We start from the raw sequence: 21,549 nt of genomic DNA on the forward strand, positions 1-21,549 counted from the left end.
AAGAATGCTGCAAGTGTCTGTCCCACTGCCTGCTTCCCTCATGAAGGAAATCCCAACCCTCAGCAGGGCTGCTGAGGCTGCCTGCTCCTGAGGAACTGTCACCACCTCCTTATTGAGCCAAACCTTCCCTTGGGTTCTGTGGAGCTTTACTGTCCAAGCTACACAGCAAGTTCAAGTGCTTGTAGCATGGAATCATAGAGTATGCTGAGATGGAAGGGACCCATCAGGATCATCAGTCCAACTCCTGGCCCTGCCCAGGACACCCCAACAATCCCACCCTGTCCCTGAGAGCGTTGTCCAAACCCTCCTGGAGCTCTGGCAGCCTTGGGGCTGTGCCCACTGCCCTGGGGAGCCTGGTCAGTGCCCAACCACCCTCTGGGGGAAGAACCTTTTCCTGAAATCCAACCTGACCCTACCCTGACACAACTTCATGCTGTCAACTAACCTTCTAACTTGTTATTTGCCTCCCTAGCTTGCTCTAGTTTCTACTCATCTTCACTTCTTGCACCAGGGAGCAGTCCCAGGGAGGGATTTCACAGTGTTAAATTGTACACTATTCATAGATTTCCTAAGCCAGTGAAGATCTGAGTGATATCCAGCAAGAAGGACAAAATTCATCAGCAGGAGTGTTTCACCATATACCTCCTGAAGGTTATTAGAAAGTCCAGGGGCGGGTGTCTATGTACCATTTTATTCTACCCCAAAAGAAAACCTTAGTAATTTTTACCTTTTAAGCAGTGGTTAAATTTTTAATCTGTTCTGCAAGATTCATGCATTTTGTACTTATTATTCTATTTGATGTGACATCCCTAACAAAAGCCACTGCACAGAAACCTGTGATAGCAAATTCTGCCTTTAAAGAAACATGTTTCAAGTAATGCTAGATTAAATTCAAGCAACAGGCTGTAAGTAGATGCAAGGATAACAATCCTATTTGGAGCAACTGGGACAGAAATAGATGTCTTAAGAAAAAAGGGGCTTGGAAAATAAGCACATAGTATAAAATTTGACAGAGGGAGCCAATAAAACACTACTACTACTACTATCAAAATGATACTGCTCCTACTATTCTATCAAAATGTGAGTCTGGCTTTTGTCAATAGAAATGGGATTAAAAATTAAATACAGAATGATCTAGACAGGCAAGAATACCAAGTTGATTAAAACAGGGACAGGAAACGAGACAATCCTGTTCTAATCCTGATTCTGCTGCATTCACTGTGTGATTAACCACTCCAAATACCCACAGCTAAACCCCCTTGTTTTAAAATAAGGATAACAGCGACTTAATTAACAAATCCATGTAATTCTCATGACAGTTAGTGAGTACATCTTGGAAAAAAATAAAATACATTGTAAATGCTAAGTATTAACATGATTACTCCACCCTCACAGCATGCTAAATTTTAAAAGACTTAAAATAGCTGTTGCCTCCCCCTCTGGTTCCACAGTCACATATGACGGCTGACATGAAATATTTTAGCAAACTCCATAACATTTTCTTCAGCTAAGAATTTCCTTTTATACCTTAAAACGGACTTAGGAGCTTAGATGCAAAGTAATTAATTCATTATTTAAAACATGCCATTATTTTCAGACCTGTTCTCTTCCCCTTGCTGAATTGTCTGTCACTGGGACACTGTTTTACAGACCACGTCTGCAACTTGTAAAACCCATGTGCTGGTTTTTAATAAGCCAGTAGCAAGTTGTCAAGTGTCAGAATGCTACAGGATCATTCCCTGGTGTTACAGTGTCTGATTCTAATATATCCCAAGATTCCTTGGCTTTGAAGCTGGATTTCCCTCTAAGAGGTTGTAGAAAAGCCTAGAATGACAAGGTCATTATGTCCATTGTTTGTGGTAATTATGGATTTATGGAAACAAATACTTTTGTCCCATTTATCTATGAAAAGACAGTCGCTTTTCGTGTTTCTTTTCAGCTTAGGTTGTATTTAGTCCCTTGCTCTTAGAAACTTTTCTCCTGCCTATGACCTCAATAACAACCATTGCCCTATAGAGATTCTACAAATCCAGTAGTTACTGAAGCATAAAGTGTGCAGTTTGTATACTTTTGTTTATTGACATTTTATATCACTAAACTTAATTAAATCTGTGCACTGCTAACCCTGTGTAAAATGGAAATCCGTGTTTTGTCAGTCTTATCTCTTCCAGCAAGCCAGAATTCCACATAAGTAAGGGAGTAATTGCAGCAAGTAAATGTGTTGGGGCTATTTTTCCCCCCCGAGGAGGAGGCTTGTTGTCTTTATCTAAATAAAAACAAATGAGTTACAAAAGCCCTCTTGGTTTTTCCCTGCTAATTACAAACAAGTGAGTAGCAGCAGCCTGTTGGGAAGTGCTGATTAGGAGCTGTCACTCTGGCCCAACAGACCCAGGGGTCATTATAATAAAAACCTAGTGGAACATTAAGTTGTGTTCTGTTTGTTTGCTATTATTTGCCTGTTCTTGCTCTTCATTGTTTAAGAACACTTAATGTTGCACAATTTAAAGCCATATTACTTTATTTGCCAGTGCAGCTTCGTAAAAGCCCAGGTTTAACTCCGTCCAGATTTTTGGTAAACATGAAACTGTTCTGCACTTTTGAGATGGGACACTTTCACCTGCCATTAAGTAGAATCCAGAGGACTATACATTTCAATTTATTACTCTGAATTCCAAGAGCAGTAACACCAATACCTGAGTTGTTCTGCAAAGAACTCAAGTAGCTCAGTAATTACAGCAACAGATTGAGGGCCAGTAACTGTTTGTAATCCTCTCTAAACTCTTAGAGACTGACCTCATCCAAATCACTTCATCTCACTATTTCAGTCATCGTAGCAAAACACGTCTTTGCTCTATATTTTTCTTACCAATCTAACCTTAAATAGCCTTCTGTGGCTGCACAGGAGTACTGGGCAGGAGCTGTCAAGTAGGTGTGAGAGTCTCTTTCAAATACAGACTCTCAGGTTTGCAACTCCCTCATGAAAGCTTTCCATGACTTTTATTTAGATTTGTTACATTTTTTTACGGTTTGATTGAACAAGGCAGGAGCCTCACCATGACTTTCCTGGATTTATATAAGCCAGGGGTCCAGTTGTGAAAATATACTTTCTTCAGGACATAAATTCAGAGACAACTTACGGTGGAAATTTGCATTAAGACTCAATTAGCATCTTGTAGGCTGTATTTTCCTTCATTCCTGATTTTCTTTTTTTGTTTTTTAACTATGATGTGAAACTGGATGCATCTTTCACCCTTCTTTTCCAACATCCAGGGTTAAAATCACAACTGCAAGATTTTGCTAAAAACCAACAAAATAACAATACAAGTTTCATAATAAATTCAGGAGGTTGACTTGTTGTTTGTTTATACTTGGTAACCCAAGGGATCAGTCAATCCCAGGGCAAGGTTACCAAATCAACATGTAATAGAACCTGGAGTGTACAGGAACTCTTTATTCCTTTTAACTTTTCTTTCTTTAAACAGTACCTTGATAAGTCACTTGAACTTCCCACCCAGTATAAATGCTGATATCCATTATTACCACTCTGCAATTTGGTGGTGGGTCAGATCCCCCCCAGCTTTTTTCCCTGCATTATGACTTTCCTTACTTGACACAAGTTTCCGTTCAATTTATTGCACTGATATAGAGTTAATTAAGTATTTAAATTCTACTCTCCTCTTGAGTAGGAAAGGATTTTGGTAACAACACTGAGTAATTAAAACCCACATTTTATGACGTAAAAAATATACATACAGACACCATCATTAACGCTTCTATTTGTACAACCATTAATTAACCCAACCAGTTCACTACTCTTGAAACTCATAAATTATTGTGATTTACAAGGAGCTTTTATATACTCACCGGCAGCAGAGCTCCCCGAACTCAGCCATCTCCCTTCTAACGTGGTAGTTACATACCTGGGGTTCCCTCTGCCGCGAAATTTTCGCGATCCACGTTTTTATTCCTTCGGAATTCCCGGGCCGGGCTCGGTGCGCGCGGGTCTCCAGCACCATCTGCCGGCCATTCCCGGAATTCCAGCTCCTGCCCGGGGGGGAGGAATTCCCTTTCTGGGAATCAAACAAATAACACCTATTAAATATTAATGAGAAAATTATATTGAATTAATTAGCATAGCTTCATTTTTATAAAAGGTTTCTTTCCAATTATGTTTCACGACTGCCGGGTTTTTTTTACAATAAACAGTTGGACAAAGCAATTGCCTTTAATTTTAATTAAATTTAATTTCATACAGGTCATCAGCTACATTCTGGATGATAATTTGAGCACTGTTACTTTCCACTTCTAGTCAGGTGGAGTAAAAAGTTTAATCAGCTCTGCCAGCTGGAGGTCATTAGCTTTTTCACCATCAAAATCAATTTAGCTTCCACCTGGATCTCATTTCAGACCTGCTATAAAAGATCTTGACTTCCCCCAAAGATACAGTAGTTTTGGTGTGTTGAGCAGGTCAGTATGAAAAACTAGGTTTTGGGTTTGTTGGTTTTTTTTGTTTGTTTGTTTGTTTGTTTTTTGTTGTTGTTTGGGTTTTTTTGTTGTTTTTTTTTTTAGTTGTTGTTTTTGTTTGTTTGTTTTTTACTTTTTCTGTTATTATGGGTAGTGTATATTAAGCTATAGCCTTTTTCTTGTTTTACCCGTTCTTAAACAGGAGTGGAAAATGTGGATTTCTGGTTAATCTATATTTTATCAGTTTACTATCTATCAAGTAGTTTTGAAAATGCTGATTAGCTCTTATCCATCTCTAGCACTTGTAACAACCAAGAAAGAAAAACAAAAATCAAGTAAGGTAAGTTATTTATATGAGTTGTATTTCAATATGACAATGTTTGGCTCAAGAAGTGCATTTTAATTTTAAGGCTAGCTTTTACTCAAAGACTGTGTCGTGAAATGTTCAATCTGAGGTTGTCTTTAAGGGGTCTAAATTAAGCTGTAAATGTGATGCCATATTGTGCATAAAACTGCTGTTATAAAATATGAGACATAAATAACTTGTAACAGTTACATGGAAATGCATAAAACCTGATTAGTCATGTCTCCACTGATTGAGTTGTAATTGGAGAGCACTCAGTTGGGATTGGGATTTTGAAGCTGCCTTCTTTTTTTCTTAAATTACTTGAGTGTGTTTATCCCAGTTTGTGATAAAGAAGTATAATTTATTGAGCTGTAGTGATTTAGCTTTGCTTCAGTTCCAAGCTTCCTGGTTTTAGGAGTTGCTTTTAACCAATTTTTTTATTTTGTCTAATACTTGTGATTTTACCTGTTGTGCCAACCCTGGTCCCCTTTCATCCCTCGTAAAAGGTGAACTCAAACCTTTTATTAGATAAAACTAATGGATGATTCCTTATTCTTAAAGTGACTTTGCTGCCACTGTTTAGGACTATTTGACTTTAGAGCTGTAGAACATGACATTGGACCACATGTATCAGGTGGGAATTAATGATTTAGAAGTTGACCAAATCAACAGTATCTGATATTTATTTTTATAAAGAAATATCAGACTGAAAGTTTGGCTTTGAGGGGATTTTGAGTCCTTTATGCACTGATTTTATTTTCAGCTGCATGATTACCTGCCAGTTTCCAAGGGTATCATCAACCACAGCAAGGTCCAAATTTATTTGACTTGTTGGTTATGAGCAGATACATTTTCTAAAGCTTCTGGGAAAGGCTCATAAACCAAACCAAGCAAACCCCAATCTTTTTGTGGTTGTTTGGATTTTATTTTTTTCCCTTGGTGTAATTTTTCCTCCTTAAAGTTAATTTTGAAAACAGTATGAGAAATAAAAGTAATGAAATGAGCACAATTGAGCAAAATGGGGTAATTTGGGAAGATGAAACAGAAGGGTGTAATCACTTGAATGTGTTCTTTGTTTTTTATATTTGCTTAGCTTGGTAAAATATTCTGACATTTAGAATCCCAGCTTCATTTGCAGTGTAATTATACTAATTAATAGCTTTACTGGCAGATCAACAGCTCAGAGCCTGGTTTTAATTCTAAAGTTCTAAACATAATTAAGTTTTGTTTCATTTTTAAATATTCATGCTGCATCTCAAAATATAAAACCATTTAATTTCGAGTGCAAGGTCTCACAAAATGCCTCAGTGAAGATGGCCTGGAACCGTGTTTACTGTATTGTATTTATGATTACAGTGTCTTTTGTAAGAGAATTATTCTGTTTCCACGAGCTGTGCTACTATCTTGAAGGGTGTGCTGGAAGAAGCATTTAGTGTGAAGCAGTGAATCAGGCTTTGCAAAGCCTTGCCTTACCCAAACTTAGCCCAGATAATCCACTCAGACTTAGGTGGATTCACCTGAGCTTTTCAGGCTCAAAAGTACCTCTTGAGCAAACCATTATCACTCTGTACCAACCCTGCTGAAATACCAAGTTACAGATATATTTTTTTTTGCCTAAGTCTTACCCTGGGCAACATTTACTAGAAAACCCCAGTGTGAATTTTGGGCAACATCCCATAGAATATCTCAGCAGCTGTGACTCGGAAATGCTGCTTTCAAAGGAGAAATGCAAGTGGTTCTGAGCACTGAAACGCTCTTTTCTTAAAAGACATAGGCTTCCTTCTAGGGATTAACTCAGAATTAGGAAAAGCTGCAAAGTAATTAGGTTGTTCAGCACTCAGGGCCCGTTTTTGGTGGACTGAGTCTGTCCCATTATAGAATGTCTTAGGACAAATTGCTGCTAATTAACCCAGTGTGAAGGGAAGCAGTACTTCTACTTGCAAGATCCTTGCTAAGGAAGAGTAAGGTAAAAGTAGTTAAAGCATAAATGAATGCAATAAAAAAAAAGTGAGAATTTTGTGATTACCTGAGTTCTCCTAAACACTTTAAAAATAAGTGTACTCAGTAACTGGGAAATAATTCTATCAAAAAGTTGATTTCAGTTTCATTTCCTTGTGTTTTTATTGCTGTTGAAATATTTGTTTATTGTTTTTCTTGTATTTTCATCTTGGGTAGTACCAAATCAAAAAAAAAAGTGTATTTATATATTCTGAAGCTATTTGTTAAACTTTATAATAGTCTTGGTAAACCCTATAAATGTGGTAAAAGTCCTGTGACAGGCATTGCCCCCTTTCTCACATGGTCAAAATCAAGCACTGAAGTTGTCTTTTCAAGTGTAACTAAGCAGCACCTCGAAAAGCTTTTGGCTATTTCATCATTAGCAACAATTAGTATATTCATATATTATTCCTGTACTAAATACACATATAAACTTGAACTACAAATTAGGAGAAACACTTATGCATGTGGTCATTAAATAACTTTATTTTTGATCATGGCAATGAGAGCATAGTTAACTTCTGTTAGGCATTTAAGGTCAAATGTTCTTTATTGTAATTGTTAACATTTTTTCACACTGATTATATCAAAGAATAGTAATTTTAAGATTGCAGTAATCCTCCTTTTTTCCTGTGGCATACAGAATGCCTTTGTGATGTCTCAGGATCTGTTTTAAATTGTGTGTGCTGATTTGAGCAGCTGGCATCTGGCTTTGGTTTAAATGATCTTACTCAGATGAGTAATAGGACTTAGGAAACACTTCTGAAAATAGCAATTTTAAAGCATGTCACTGACTTAAGTAATGAACCACTGGATGTCACTGTCTTTCTCCAAGTGCAAAGATCACTTTTTGGTACTGTGATAAAGGTTGGTGTTGACTTTTCTCATAGACTTTTGTCATGGCCTTACATAAAAAGGGATTATAAAAAAGGCAATGTGGTTACAAGGGCTCCAGAGGAGGCATTTCAGCTGGTGGAGTAGCAGAGAACTGGTCATATTTTTTGAAAAGCCCAATGTAAGGACCTTGCTTAGGAAAAAAATGTATAGGAAATGGGGGGACAGATTCCTTCAGGATGTTTGGCTGCTGAACTGGGCTTTACCTTTCTCCATTTCTTTGAATTCTCCAAAATTAGAATACAAGTACCACTCTTTCAGTCTCTCCTGAAGAGTTCTTTTTATTTCATTAATACAGTTTTGCATATCTTCTCTTCAAGAGGCTTGCACTGTTTGGTTAGAGTTGTGTTCTCTTTTAATATCTTGGTGTTTGTTGTATTTTTGGGAACTATTTAAATGAACTGTTTTTGTGCCAGATTTGTGCTTTGCCTTTACCCTTTATTTTATTTCATTATTCGAGGTTGAATGGGGGAAGGACTGTTCTACCTGTGCAGTTCTGTGCTACTCAGTTTCCAGTGACTTCAGAGGGAAGTATCTCATAATAAAGTTCTTCACAGACAGGAAACTGAGGCAAATGAAGTTAAATCTTGTTTATTTTTAAAAAGAAATGTGTTTAAAAAAAAACCTGTTAGGTCATAAAAAAGAAATGCCACCTGAAATATTATTATACTTCAAATGCTATTGAAACAGATATAATCATTAAAAAGCATCAAATGTGCTATTATTTTGCTGCACAGTGTATTATTTATATGAGATGCTGAGGCAGATGTGTTTCCCTAAATAACTGAGGTTCATCATGGTTTGGTCCTCAAGTTAAAGGTGGTGCTTGTTGTCCCTTGTGCCTCTAGTGTGAAAACATGACAGGGTGGATCAGTACAACTGGCACTATTTTTTCTTGAATCAATTTAATTGCACTGAATTTTTCAGGAGCTCCCACATCACTTTGTTGTACTTTCCCCTCTGTGGAGCTCCTGGAGTTTTGTCCATGTTCTCAGAATGTGCATTAGCTTGGGATGTGCTCTGGTACAGCTCCAAAGCTCCCCAGCAATGGCAGGGATTTCTCTTCCAAATTGCTGCTTGTTTTCATGGAATTTGAAGCCTTTGTGTTCAAGCTGAGGTTGTAGTCACTGGGGTGGGGGAAGTGAAGGTGGTTTTGTGAACACTTGGAGCCAACCTAAACCTGTGCTGCAGGTGAAGGGCTTGGTCACATCCCCTTCCTGTCCCTGCCTTCCTGCTGCTTCAACAGGATCAGTAGAATATGTCTGTAGCTCCTCAGTGCAATGATTTCCCACTAACCATGATCACCTTTATCATGATACAGTGTTGGCTTCTGTGTTCTGGTTGGATAGTGAAGATCATGGGGTTTTCTGTGTTGTGCATTTTTAGCTGTACTTTCACTGCTGTGTCACTTTCCACGAGTCATTTAGTCAAGTCTAAATCAGAATATGATGCAAGTCATTATTTTTGACAATAAATAGTTATATACCATATAAACTTACTAAAGATTTTTCCTTTGACTTTCATATTCTACTGATGTTTTAAGTGAATTCAGTGAGGCTTCAGCAATCAAAAGATTTTGTGAGTTGTGATATGTAAGTATTTTGTGTGAGCTGAGTAATGCACTGGTTTGTGTTCACAGTTTAGGTGTGTAATCAGACAATAGTTTATCTACCATTGGCTTGTTCCAAAATGTCTGCACAGACTAATCTGATCTTTCTGTCTTGGAGTTGCAAGAGCATATGAAAAAGAGGAGGGAGAGGAAAGGAAAAAAGCACATCTTGTGCAAAACTATTGCTACTTTTCATCATTATCTTACAAATAGTATTGCTGACTTTTGTGGGAAATAAAGCCCTTCTGTTGCCTTGAGATCTGTTCAGTGATGTAAAGCATTTGTTTCTTTTAGTTGCATAATTAAGTCAAAGGCAAGGTTATCAAAATCAAAGATGTAAAGCTTTACTCTTTACAGACATTAAGCTGGGTATTTAGTATCCATATCTTGTGAATGTAAACTGTGTTGGATTTTTTTTTTTGAGATTTGCTCCATCCTCAAGTATTTTTCTCTGAAGTAGTATAGCCTTGTGTCAAAAGTTTTATACTGGAACTGGTTTTAATCTAGAATTGCCAGCAAGGCTGTTCCAAAAAGCTACTACTATGCAAAAAGTAGTGGTTACTCCTAAATGATGTCATGATTTTATTGGTATGTAAATGTGCTTCTGAAAAGCACATTGAGAAAAGACATATTTGTGTCAGGTAGGTACAGCTGCTGCACTTGGGAACTTGAGTCTTCATTGCTGCTTTGGGTTTCAGTGCTGTTGAATGCTGTGCACTAACTCTGAAAGCAAAAACTAATTAAATCCAGATGTAAAAAGAGTCATCAATTGCCAGGTTGAGAGGAAGAGATGATTCATTTGGCTGCTTCCACTGCCCAACCTGGGAGCTGCTCCTCGAAAAGCTCCCATCACTTCTGGAAGGGGGGAAAGGGTGCAGGTCATGTAATTAATTGCAGCAGACATTCATTACCTAATGTCTTGTGCTGAGGTTGGCTTTTTTACACATTTAGCAGATTTTAACACAATTCTTGAGGCATAGAGTCCTTCCAGTTGACAGCATTCATTTACTTAAGCAACTCAATAGCAAGGCAGTGTGACCTTGGGTCATATACCTAATGGTCATATACCATTATCCAGATATATGCTATTCCCTACTTTTCTGGCCTTGACTACAAGACTTTCAAAACCTGTGTTTGAGAACAAAAGCTCCCTTGAAACCCTATGCATTTCTTATCTGAATCTCTTTTCTGGTGCTCCAATTTACTATTTGAACCATATTGATACTCAGTAGCTGCAAGAAATTTGAGGCCTGAAGAAACAGATACTTCTTAAAAGTTCTTTTTACTCAAACTTCTAACAGGAAAATTCAGTCCAGGGGTTTATCTATGATTTCAGGCTCTTTTTGATTAGTTTTGGAACAATATCTCCCTGCTATTGCCATAATCCTGGAAGATGGACAGCCTGATTTGAGCTTGCTGAATTTAACCGTATTACTAGATATGATCCTAAAATGAAATACTTGTCTGTCTTGTGCTTATTCTCAATTCAGTGTGTTCTTATAGTTCCAAGGTTTTCTAATGCTGCTGATTAGCTGGACAATTAATGAAAAGTATAATGAAGCTTGAACTTGAATTCAGAAATTTTTCAGCACAGAGAGTGAAACTCTTATGAAAGAAAAGCTATGAACTCTACTTTGTCAATGTGAAATTAGCCAAATTTTTTAGCTCTAGTTCAGTGGATTAGAAACCTGAACTAAGAGTTACTGTGCTTGGTGTTGGCTTGAATTATGAGAGTCATGCCTCTGGAAACAGTGATTAGATTTAAGCAATTGCTCTGCTAAGCATTGCTTTGTTTCCTATAGTGAGGGAACAGGATGGGTCTACACTTCCCTTGGAAAACCTTCACTATGTTATTGGGTGTCTTATTCCAACTTGGGTCCTCTCATATTACACAAATACAGTATTCCACCAACAAGAAGAATAACATAAATTCCCTAACTTTTAGGTAGTACTTAGGTCCTACCTTAAACTTACAGCTCTCTTGATCTTAGGTAATTTATATAAGGTACTTTTTGAAATTTGTTTTACGTATATACTTTTTTTTTTTTAATTTCTGGCAGAAACTGTTTTGGCTGTGGCTTCCCAGTTTGAGAAAGCCAGGCCCAATTAAGGCTTTTCCTTAGGCAAAATTTTAATGTGATGGGCGGAGCAGGAAGACTCATCCACTGAGTCAGTTGTTTACCACAAGTTTTATTTTATTTGAGAGCACTTGTGCTGACTCCTTATACACCTTTGTAATGGTAGTTACTTTATTCCTGCTCTTCCTTCAGGGGAATAGAATCAAATGTGCTTAATTTTTAGGCAGAAAACTGGCAGAGGTTGACGTTAATTAATACCCCTTCCAACAGAATATGAATTAAAATGAATTGGAGCACATTGGGTTTAATCTCTTTGGCTGGCATCTTCAAACAAGGGAAGTGTTTGAAAGGGTTACATGTTGAGCACCTGCCTCTCCTCAGGAGTCCTGAAGATCTCAGCCTTTAGCAGAGGCACATCCTGGCACAGCTTGACTGCCAGACAATTTGGTGTTTTCTCTTTTTTTTTTTTTTAGCCCATTATGTACATCTAATATCCAGCATAGAACTTGCATTGTGTCTTAGAGCTGCCTCCTCCTTTGTCTTTGTGTGTAGTCATCTTGCTTCTGGATTTACAGGCGAGTGAAGCAAGTTTAGAAAGTACAAGGGAAGCAGCTCTTAGTAGCTGGTGGATTTTAGCTTCATTAAAACGTGGTTTTGTTTTCCTTGGGGATAAACTGCTGAGCAGAGGGACCTGAAAGATACTTAATATATCAGACTTTGGAGTGAAAGGCACTCAGATTATCAGCAATTAGTTTATAGTGGAGAATGAATGAGAGGAGAACTTGTATATAGAGTTACCATTCATAACTTCCTACACTATTTTTAGGTGTAGAAAATTCTGTTGCTTTAATACAGGTCTTAACAGGCAGCTATTTGAAATAATTAAGATATACTTTGTTTTGTAGGCATTTGGGATATGACTTGGAATGAGCAGAATGCATGTATAGGTGTGGATTAACTTTAACATCAAGCTGGGAAATATTGTGCTTACACTGAGTACAAAGCCTGTATTAGCAAACCTGGTAGTTAATTAATATTTTTAGTAGGTTGTTGTGTGTTTGTTTTGGTTTTTTCCCTCAAGCATTTTGTGTTCCCAAAGGTTCCCTGTGGTTATAAAGGGAAGTGTGGCTGTATGCACGTGCTGAAAATGTCTCAGGAATTGTATTTGGGGTTTACTTTTGGTACTTGTAAAAATATATTGAGGATGAGTTTATCCTGATGGTCTGTCCAGTTTTCAATACAGTAGGTTGTTGAATGTAAGCACTAGAGATGGGAAATGAAACTCTTACTTTTCAAGTGCTGTAAAATTGAGGCTTCTGAATGAAATCCAGGTTTTGTATCTTAGTCTGGTCGAAGGGTTCACTCAGTACCAGTGATGCTTTCAGACAGTGGTTTTCACAATGGGAAGTGTTTCTCAGCCAACATGGAAATAGTTACCAACTGAAGCAGCAGCTCAGCTCTCTGCAGCCTGGGATCCTTTATTCTACAGAAAGTGATCTGGCTTTAGTAACTAATATTGAAGTAAAACTCTTGTGAAATTTGATTTTTCTCTTTGATTAAACATTTGCAAATACCTCATGGGGAAAAAAACCACAAAAATTATTTCTCAATATTAAATGTGCAAACAGGGCTGAAGAAACCATATGAAATATCCAGTGACTTTGCCCTGCAGTTTTTGAGGGGGTTGGTTTGTTGACCTTTTTATCATTCTTTATTCCAGTTGAAGTATATCTTTGTCAGAAATCTGTGTGTGCTGTGCTTCTCTTCTCCTTACTTTTATAATGTAGTTGTGGAAAATTCCAAGCCTGAAGTGAGTATTATGTGATAACATTTCACAAAATACCTATTTACTTATCATGTGCTGGATATATGGATCACATTAAAACCTCGTGCTGTGGCACCATTTCATTTTCTCAGCAAATGAGGTGAATAAAACTGAAATGAAACTGCTCAGAAAGATATCCTTTCCTTTGAACTGAGTGTTACAAACAGAAATGATAGCTGTCCATCAAATGTGATCTTGGTGGCATGTCATGGACATATTTCTTGCTCCTGGAATTTCATTTTGACCTCATATCTTGGGACAAGGTTTAGAGGGGCCCCTGTCTCCCTCGGCCTTGGGGTGCACAGCAGCCTGACCCTTCCCTCACTGTCCAGATGCATTCAACTGACTTGCAGACAATGCCTGGACACACAAGCATTAAACCCACAACATTTAAAGTATTAAGGTCATAAAGAATTGATGGGAATTAAGGAACCATCCCATATAGATGCCGTTTCCTATTATTTTTAATATTTTCCAAAAAATAAATAGGAATGAAGTATTTCCCTAATAAACATCCCACATATTTCTCCAGCTGCATCCCTTTGCCTCTGTGGGATGTGCAGAGAATGTGGTTGTTCACACCCCCTCTGTCAAAAGAAGGTCCTATGCAGCAGAATCATTAGAGATGGAATCTGAAGAGACAAACATCTGAAAATGAGAGGCTCCTTCAGAGGCTGGTTTACACAGATATTTATACCGTGAATTCACAATTTATAATTTGCACTTGTTTCTCTGGTTCAGCCTCTGGAGGAGCCTTTCTGCCCACTGGTTATAGAAAGTCAAGTCCAGTAACTGTTCTGTGGGCTCTGATTCACAACTTGTAAACACAATTTTAAGATGTCTTTCCCCTTGCCTGTTGTAATGCTATTGAGGTATCCAGCTGCCATTTGGAAAAGAGGACTGCACTGAGTGCAACTCATTTAGCTCCTGACTTATTCCCTTGTTGCCTTCAGCACTTCACTTGCCCTTTTAGGAGTCCCAGCTCACTGTGAGAGCCCCTGACATTGTTCATCTCCCAGTTGCCAGTAGATAAGGGCAGGTCCCAGTCTCACAGTGGTTGTGTTGGGGCCATGTAACTGTTTAAGGTAAGGCAAAGACTGGCAAATTCCTATTTTTGTGTGGAAAAAAATCTATCAAAGCCTTGGAAGAGAAATAAAAAGTCCCAGGTGCTTCATGAAGGTGATAGGTGGGTTATTTACTATAGTGTAGGTAGGACTGATGTCAAGGCAAATAAATTACTCCAAGGGGAGGGGGTGTTGTTTTTGTTTTCTTTCAAGAGAAGGCCACAGGAACAATGAATACAGGTGGTAAAAGGCTAACAATAGTAACTCAATAGATACAGCCCTGCTTAAAAGGCAATTTTAACATTTAGTATCTGTCCTGGATATAAAAATAGACACTTCAAAGTTTGCTATGAAGTAATTAAAGGCTATAAATTTGTTGTAAATGAATGCATGTCATGGCATATACATGAGTTCTCTCAATTCATTAATCTCAAAAGGTCAATCATAGGAGCCATTGGAAATGTTGCCTATACATTTCCTGGGAAAGAATCAAAGAAATCAGTCTTAGGGATGCTGGCAATGACAAGTTTAATGCAATAACAGGTACATGCAAAAATGTTTGAGCCCAAGTTTTGCTTTTTATCACTTTGAAATTTGACATCTGATGTACTAACCCTTAACAGGGCACAGTTTAATACTTATATATTCAGAGGATTAAAAAAAAAGAAACTAAGTCCTTCCTTTTCTTAAGTGAAGCAACTTAGACTCTAAGAATTGTGATAATGGTACTTGGAACAAGTTCACAGGGGCATCCAGAAGTACATGAAAAAGCAGTCCAAGTCATTTTGCTTCAAGTCTTGATACTATCTCAGTAGAGTTAGATTCAGTAGTGTCTCATCTAGACAAGCCTCGATTTTCTCCAGCAAGAGGTGGGAGCAAGAAGCTGTATATTAACCTCTGGCCCAGAGTATCTGAATAAAAAGGAAATAAGGAGTCACACATGGTCAGGTTGCTCATTAGGTGAATATGTTGCTTGAGACTTTCACTGAATAGATGTGCTTATTACTTAGCAACTCAGGAGTATTTGGATGTAATTGCAGAATATTTTTGTTGTGTGTTAGTGAAATGACATTGTCAGGCAAGAAGATGGTGAGACTTGGGTTGATTTACACCTTCTCTTGCCTGCTGTTGCCCAGCAGAGGAGCCTGCACTGAGCTTTGGGCTGCTGCTGCAAAGGAACCAATTTAAAGATGGGGTGGAAAGATCTGCACTGGTCCAATAACATGAATGGTCTCACTGGGCATACTGGAGGCATTTGCTGTTGGCTCCTCTTGGCCAGAGGATATGGAGTTAGAGAACCTCTGGTTGGACAGGCACAGCTGAAAGCATGAGGGAGGAACCTGAAGTTTAAAAATAAACAAAAGAAAGATCCCCTGTGGTTAAATTATAAACTTTCTTTCATCTAACGACAAAATTTGTCCTCCACCTTCAGGAGTACTAGAGGTGGGTGAAGAAGAAATCAGTGTTGTCCATGGACTCTGTAGAGTGGGGAGAGCTGGGGGATTCATCAGCCCTCAAAGGATTCATTTCAGCTTTCTAAGTTTTACAAAGCCCCAAAGTTTTCTTTACAGAACAACACAAGTGAGTTTGTTCTTGGGGTGGGAGCAGCAAATGCTGTCAGGTTCCTCTGTTGTCCTCACAGTTTTGGGCCTTTTTTTGTGCAACAGTAACCCATGTGCAGCCCTCAGTGTTCCCCCAAGAGCTGCTGCACACTGTACATATTTGTACAATGTTTAGCTGGCAATTTGCTTCTCCTGAAAGCCTAATAAAACCATGGTGAGCTCGTTAGCTCAGACTTCTGCTAAGGTTTTGTGCTTTTGTCTGGAGGCTAATCTGGAGACAGAGAACTGAGAGGAAAAAAATTAAAGGTAACTGCAGTTCTGGTGAGCATGTGGTTTACACTTTAGCAGCTGTTGGCCACAGGTGAACATGTAGCTGTTGAGGTGTTCCCCAAAAAACCACCACTTTTAACAGATCTCTTTTTGCCATAAAATCATCTTTGGATTCGAAACTTCATAGCTTGGAGGAACTTGTCTGCCTTCAGCAATAAAGTGGATTTGCTGAAGGGCAGAAACTGATGACTGGATTTCACATGGAATTTTCAGCTGGTTTACAGAAGTCAGAACAAGCTTCCATAGATCTGGGACAAGGACTGTAAACATTCTGTGACAGAGATGTGAAAAGATAAAGAGGATAAACAGCAAAATTCTTCTCAAGATGGGTTTTTTTCTACCTCTTAGGCACCTTTAGCTGCTGTGGTTCTCTATGTTCCACGTCATGTGTGGCCATGTGTGTTCATACAACAGAGTTGCTGTGGTATCAGGTATTGATGCATCCAGATATACATTTAATTCTCTGTGTTCTTCATCCATATGCTTGTTGCGAGGCCATGAGCAAGTAATTCATCTTGTGTGTGTACTATAGGTAGGATAAAACAGTTTTTCCCCAAGTTATCAGTATCTTCTGAAGACAAATTCAAATTTTAGTGATGGTTGGGTTGATTGGTTTTGCTTTGGTTTGGTTTTTTTTCTATTTTTCAAGAAGAGGCCAGGAACCAAGTTCCCATCTCTGGCCAAGTAATTTTGAATGATAAACAGTAATTGCTCCTCAATAGAGTTTTTCAGAGCATTTAGCCACAGTAGGCAAGTTACCATTGCCCTGGTACATCTGATGATAATTCTGACCACAAACCAAGTGGGAAGAGAAGGTGCATCCAAGGTCATTCTAGCGAATATTCTGCTAAAAGTGATGTCTGAGACAGGTTTGGCTATTGTGTATCACAGGGGAATATGAGAAAGTGGTCAAGCCATAGGTGTGTTGTGTGGAGACAAATGTACAGCTGGGGAAAGCTCATGTTTTGCATTACCCATGACATGATTTCTCCTTGATCCCATGAACTGCTGTAGTTTCCAAACAGAATGAAATCAGAAAGCATGTAGACCTCCATGTGGTATAATTGAGAAATATGTTTAGAAAAATAAATCACTAACAGCTAGTTTTGTTTTGGTTTTTTTTTTTTTTTGCTGTTACTTTGAAATTCTCTAATTGGATTATTAGCAGATGGTGCCATTTCTATTGTCTTGCTTCACAGCAGTCTCTTCTGAAAAAGGAAGAAAAAAGTACTTTATTTCTAATTAGAGGGTGGTTTCATCTGGAAAATGTTGCTTTAGTAATCTACCTCATAGCTATTGTCAAATAGTGGTAGATAAGAGTTTCACTGATTCATAGATCTTTCCTAGAGAATATGGATTGCAACTTGTTTCCAGTGAAAAGTAAAACTGTATTTTGCCCTCTGGTAAGTAAGGGGCACCATTGAGAAATGATGCTTCTCCAAGACATATTTGTGCTGAAGACATTCTGACTTAACTCCTCCAGAAATTGAAATGTAATATTATTTTTTCTTTGCATTTGCTAAAAATATCACAATGGGGTTGGTGTAACTTAGCTTGAATTTTTTTTTCTTGAATCTTCTTCACTAACAGGGAAAACGCTCTGTCATTTGGAACATAAACTGTGTGTCACAGACAGGCAGCAAGTAGCTTAAACCACTTATACTGTAAGTTCTGTGGAGATAAAAGTTCTGCTTGTAACTAATTAGTTATGTATCTGATTAATCTTCCTGAATGGTATATAACTAATCATTTATTTTTGGGTATACAGAGTTAATCTTAGCAAGTGAAGCATAACTTTGTAACATGACTTTGGATATATCCTCGGGCTGAGAAGATCTTGGGTTTAGTGGATGGAAGCAAACAAGCAAAAACTTAGTCCTGAATCAGTTGAGTTACTTTATTCACACCCCATTTGAGGTTATTTACTGATCAAATTCCACTTGCTTTGCCCTAAAAGGCTTGATTTTTTTATTTTTCTAAGTCCACTTTGACTATCAATGTTTAGGCTCTCAGATTGCTGATGGGGTTGATAATTGTATCTGTCAACTCAGGGATAAAACTTCTCCTGTGCCTGGAAAAACTTCTGCTGCAAAATACTCTTTGAGAAAACTTCATCTAAGTTTCCTCAGGGAAGCAGGAAGCTCCTGTAATTAAGATTTACAAGAGTAGAGAGGATGGATAGTTGCCACTTAAGTGGCACATGAAGAGCAGACACATCCCTAAATTCAGAACAGACAATCTAAATGTTCTAAATGTCAAGGTCTCTGAGGTAAAAGTTGCTTTACTGAGTGTTTGTTACTGTACATGGATGGAACCTTTGGAGTCCTGACAGCATTTAACAACTTTCTATCTGTCCTGTTTAAACAACAGCGGGACTTAAACATGTTATTTGGCTCGATTAGCACTGATGCCCTTGCAATGTGCCATTATTACACTGAGAAGGTTGTGGTAGCTCCTCTTGCCAGTTGAAAAATATCTTTGAAAACAAATCCAGCTTTCAGACAGTTCTGCTATGGTTCTTGTTTAATAATTTGGGGGAATTTTTGACACACCTATTCCCTGAAGGGAATAATTTTAGCTTTTCATGTTAGGGATTTAACCTGTTTTGGTTATATTTGCTCACCAAATTGGCCACCATAACTCTTGGAAGGTAATGGAAATACCTGCACAAATTTATATTGCTCAAATCTAATCACATGGATACAGTTGTACAAGGGGTTACTAAGCATTATACACTTAATTGAGGGGCGCATACGACCTCATGCAGTGTTTGAAATGTCTCTAAAGGACAGGAAAGATTTTTCAATCCCTTCTATAGATGTTTTTTGCAATGAAAAAGGCAACATTGCAAATTGCAGTTGTTTAGTGGAAGAATATCCGTGATAAAGCTGGAGGTGAAGAGTTGTAGTAAAGTTTAACCTTAACAGAAACACATCAAGCAGTTTGCCATTTGTGGTACTGACCATTAAATAATCCTTTCTAGGCTTTGTTACAACTTCCTAACTCTGTGTCTGGGAATGGTCTCAAAAGGAAATGTAAAGATTCCTTTTCATTTAATTGCCCTCCTGTGGGCTGTGAGCTGTGGAGTTCCAAGGTGGGTGATTAAATGGCAATCACTGTCTGTACACTGATTTTTACAGTGGAAAGGCACTGCTGTCATGGAACTTGTCTGTTTGACCTGCTGCAGTGAGATCCTGCAGCAAAAGGGGAAAAAAAAAATTTGTGCATCCTGTCTTCAGGAGAGGTGGGTTTGAGGGCTGTTCTATACAACACGTGATCTTCAGGACAAGTTTGTTACCAGCAATGCCAAACACAGGGCAAAATAGGCTTCTGAATGACCATGGCCAAGAAAGGAAATGCCACGTGAACTTACCCAAACAAAGCACCTTGACTTAAGAAATGGAAACCAATAAGTAAATTCCATTGTTGTGCGTTTGTGACTTTTTCCTGTATGGGATTAAGGGTTACTTGAACTTTACAGTGTCATCTGGTGCCTTCTAAAGGATACATTTATATTTGTTTTGGCCAGCTGGAGTAGTGACATCATTGCTGCAGCATGTGTTTATAGGAATTATCGGGCTTGAAACATGTTATGAGGGTTTTATGCCTTGGTTCACTGTGTCTGGTTTTACATTTCAAGGCATGTGATGGGCTCTGCAGGGGTGATGCTGCTTGGAGCTACAAAACTGGCTGTGTCTGTATTGAATCCATATTGTAGATACCGAGGATTTGGAGTGTTCTGTTACAATGGGTTAAGTAAGCAATGTAAAAGTCCTGCACTTGTGTTGAATTTCTTTATGTACTAGAGTTGCTTAGAGTGTTTCTTCTAGACAAATGCAAAGAAGGGCCTGCCTAAAGGTCAAAATGGTGCTCTTAGGCATTAAACTGTGAGTGCCAGTTGTGCTTCTGTACCTGTGCACACTGACATCCAGCTTGAGTGACTCCTGCAGTCCCCAAGGACCTACTGCAGCGACAGAAGTAAACTGAAAATGTGCAGAACTCACTCGGATTTTCTTTCAGGAGCTGGTAAGCACTTGTGAGAAGAACTTGATGGCTGAAGCCCTAAGGAGAAAAGCAGCCTGTCCTAGGTAGATCCAGGAGATGAGTGGGGGAAGGAAGGGATATGAACATCTAAGGGGAAGAAAGGATAAGAATGGAAGAGCAAAGGGCAGGCTCCCAGCACAGATCATCCACATATGCTGAGACAGGGGTGGAATTCAAGCAGTTGTCTGTGCAGATGGAAAAGGAATCTGAGATTCATAAACAGAGAAAAAGGACTTTTTTTTTTTAGTATGTTTGGTTTTGTCCTGATATTTTGCTTTCTGATGATGTACTGGTTATTAAATCTAACTTATTACCATTAAGGAAATTAGTTCAGTCAGAATCATGTATTTTACATCAACTTTCCCACACTTCAAGGTGGGGACTTCACTCATGTTTCATAGCCTGAAAAACTTGAAATCTAGACCTTCTTGCTGTCAAGTTCAGCCTGATGTTTGGGTTGGAATGATGTTTTTGTAGTGATGATTCAATTAGAATGTTAGTAAATACTAAGCTTTGCATTACTTCTGGAAGTTTGGCTGTCACTGGTAGAGGAGCAAACCTTTTCTAAAGCCTGATTCTTCTACTGAGACTCTGTATTTCAATAAATAGTTAAAGTTCATAGAGAACTACTCAGTCAGGGCCCTCAGGGCACCAACAGGCTGGAATGGTCCTGACTTCACCTCAGACACACACAAACCCTGCCCGTGTGTGGTTGTCAGCAGCCACTGCAGTAGAAGAAAAGTTCCTAAGAGAAGCATAACAGGGGTAAGTTTATCTCTTTGTACATACCAAGGCTTTGGGTAGCATATATTTTGACATAAGTGCTGGTGCTGACCCTTCATTTCACTTGAACAGGGCAACAATGTTAGCATGATAAAATAGTAAATGGTTCAGGGTGTCTGTGTCAGACCTTAGTGTTACTGGAAGAAAATTTTCAAGTGCTGATTTTTTTTTTTTCTTTATTGCTGAATTAAAAATTCTGAGTTCAAAATAAGTCCTTGGTCCTTTATAGCAGCTGATGTGGAGTTCATCCTAAATCTCCTAGAGTTGTTCTGTTGACTCTGCTTTCTGTGGTGGTCTCCTGGTGGCTCAGGACCAGCTTAGTTTCCTGGACTAGAGCAAATATACCTAAATCAGAAGATCATTCCCCAGGCTGGCCCTGATGCTGCTGCAGTGGTGATGCCACAAGCTGTTACTGTGCATAGCTGTTCCTGTGCCATGTAGATGTACCAGCTCATGTGAATCTTCATTCTAGAATCATTAAACATGTTTTCTAAGGATACAACAACTCTGGTTTTTACCCAAGAGAACCATCTGTCTCTTCTTGCCAGTTCA

Source organism: Chiroxiphia lanceolata, chromosome 15, assembly GCF_009829145.1.
Source record: "Chiroxiphia lanceolata isolate bChiLan1 chromosome 15, bChiLan1.pri, whole genome shotgun sequence".
Classification (NCBI taxonomy): domain Eukaryota; kingdom Metazoa; phylum Chordata; class Aves; order Passeriformes; family Pipridae; genus Chiroxiphia; species Chiroxiphia lanceolata.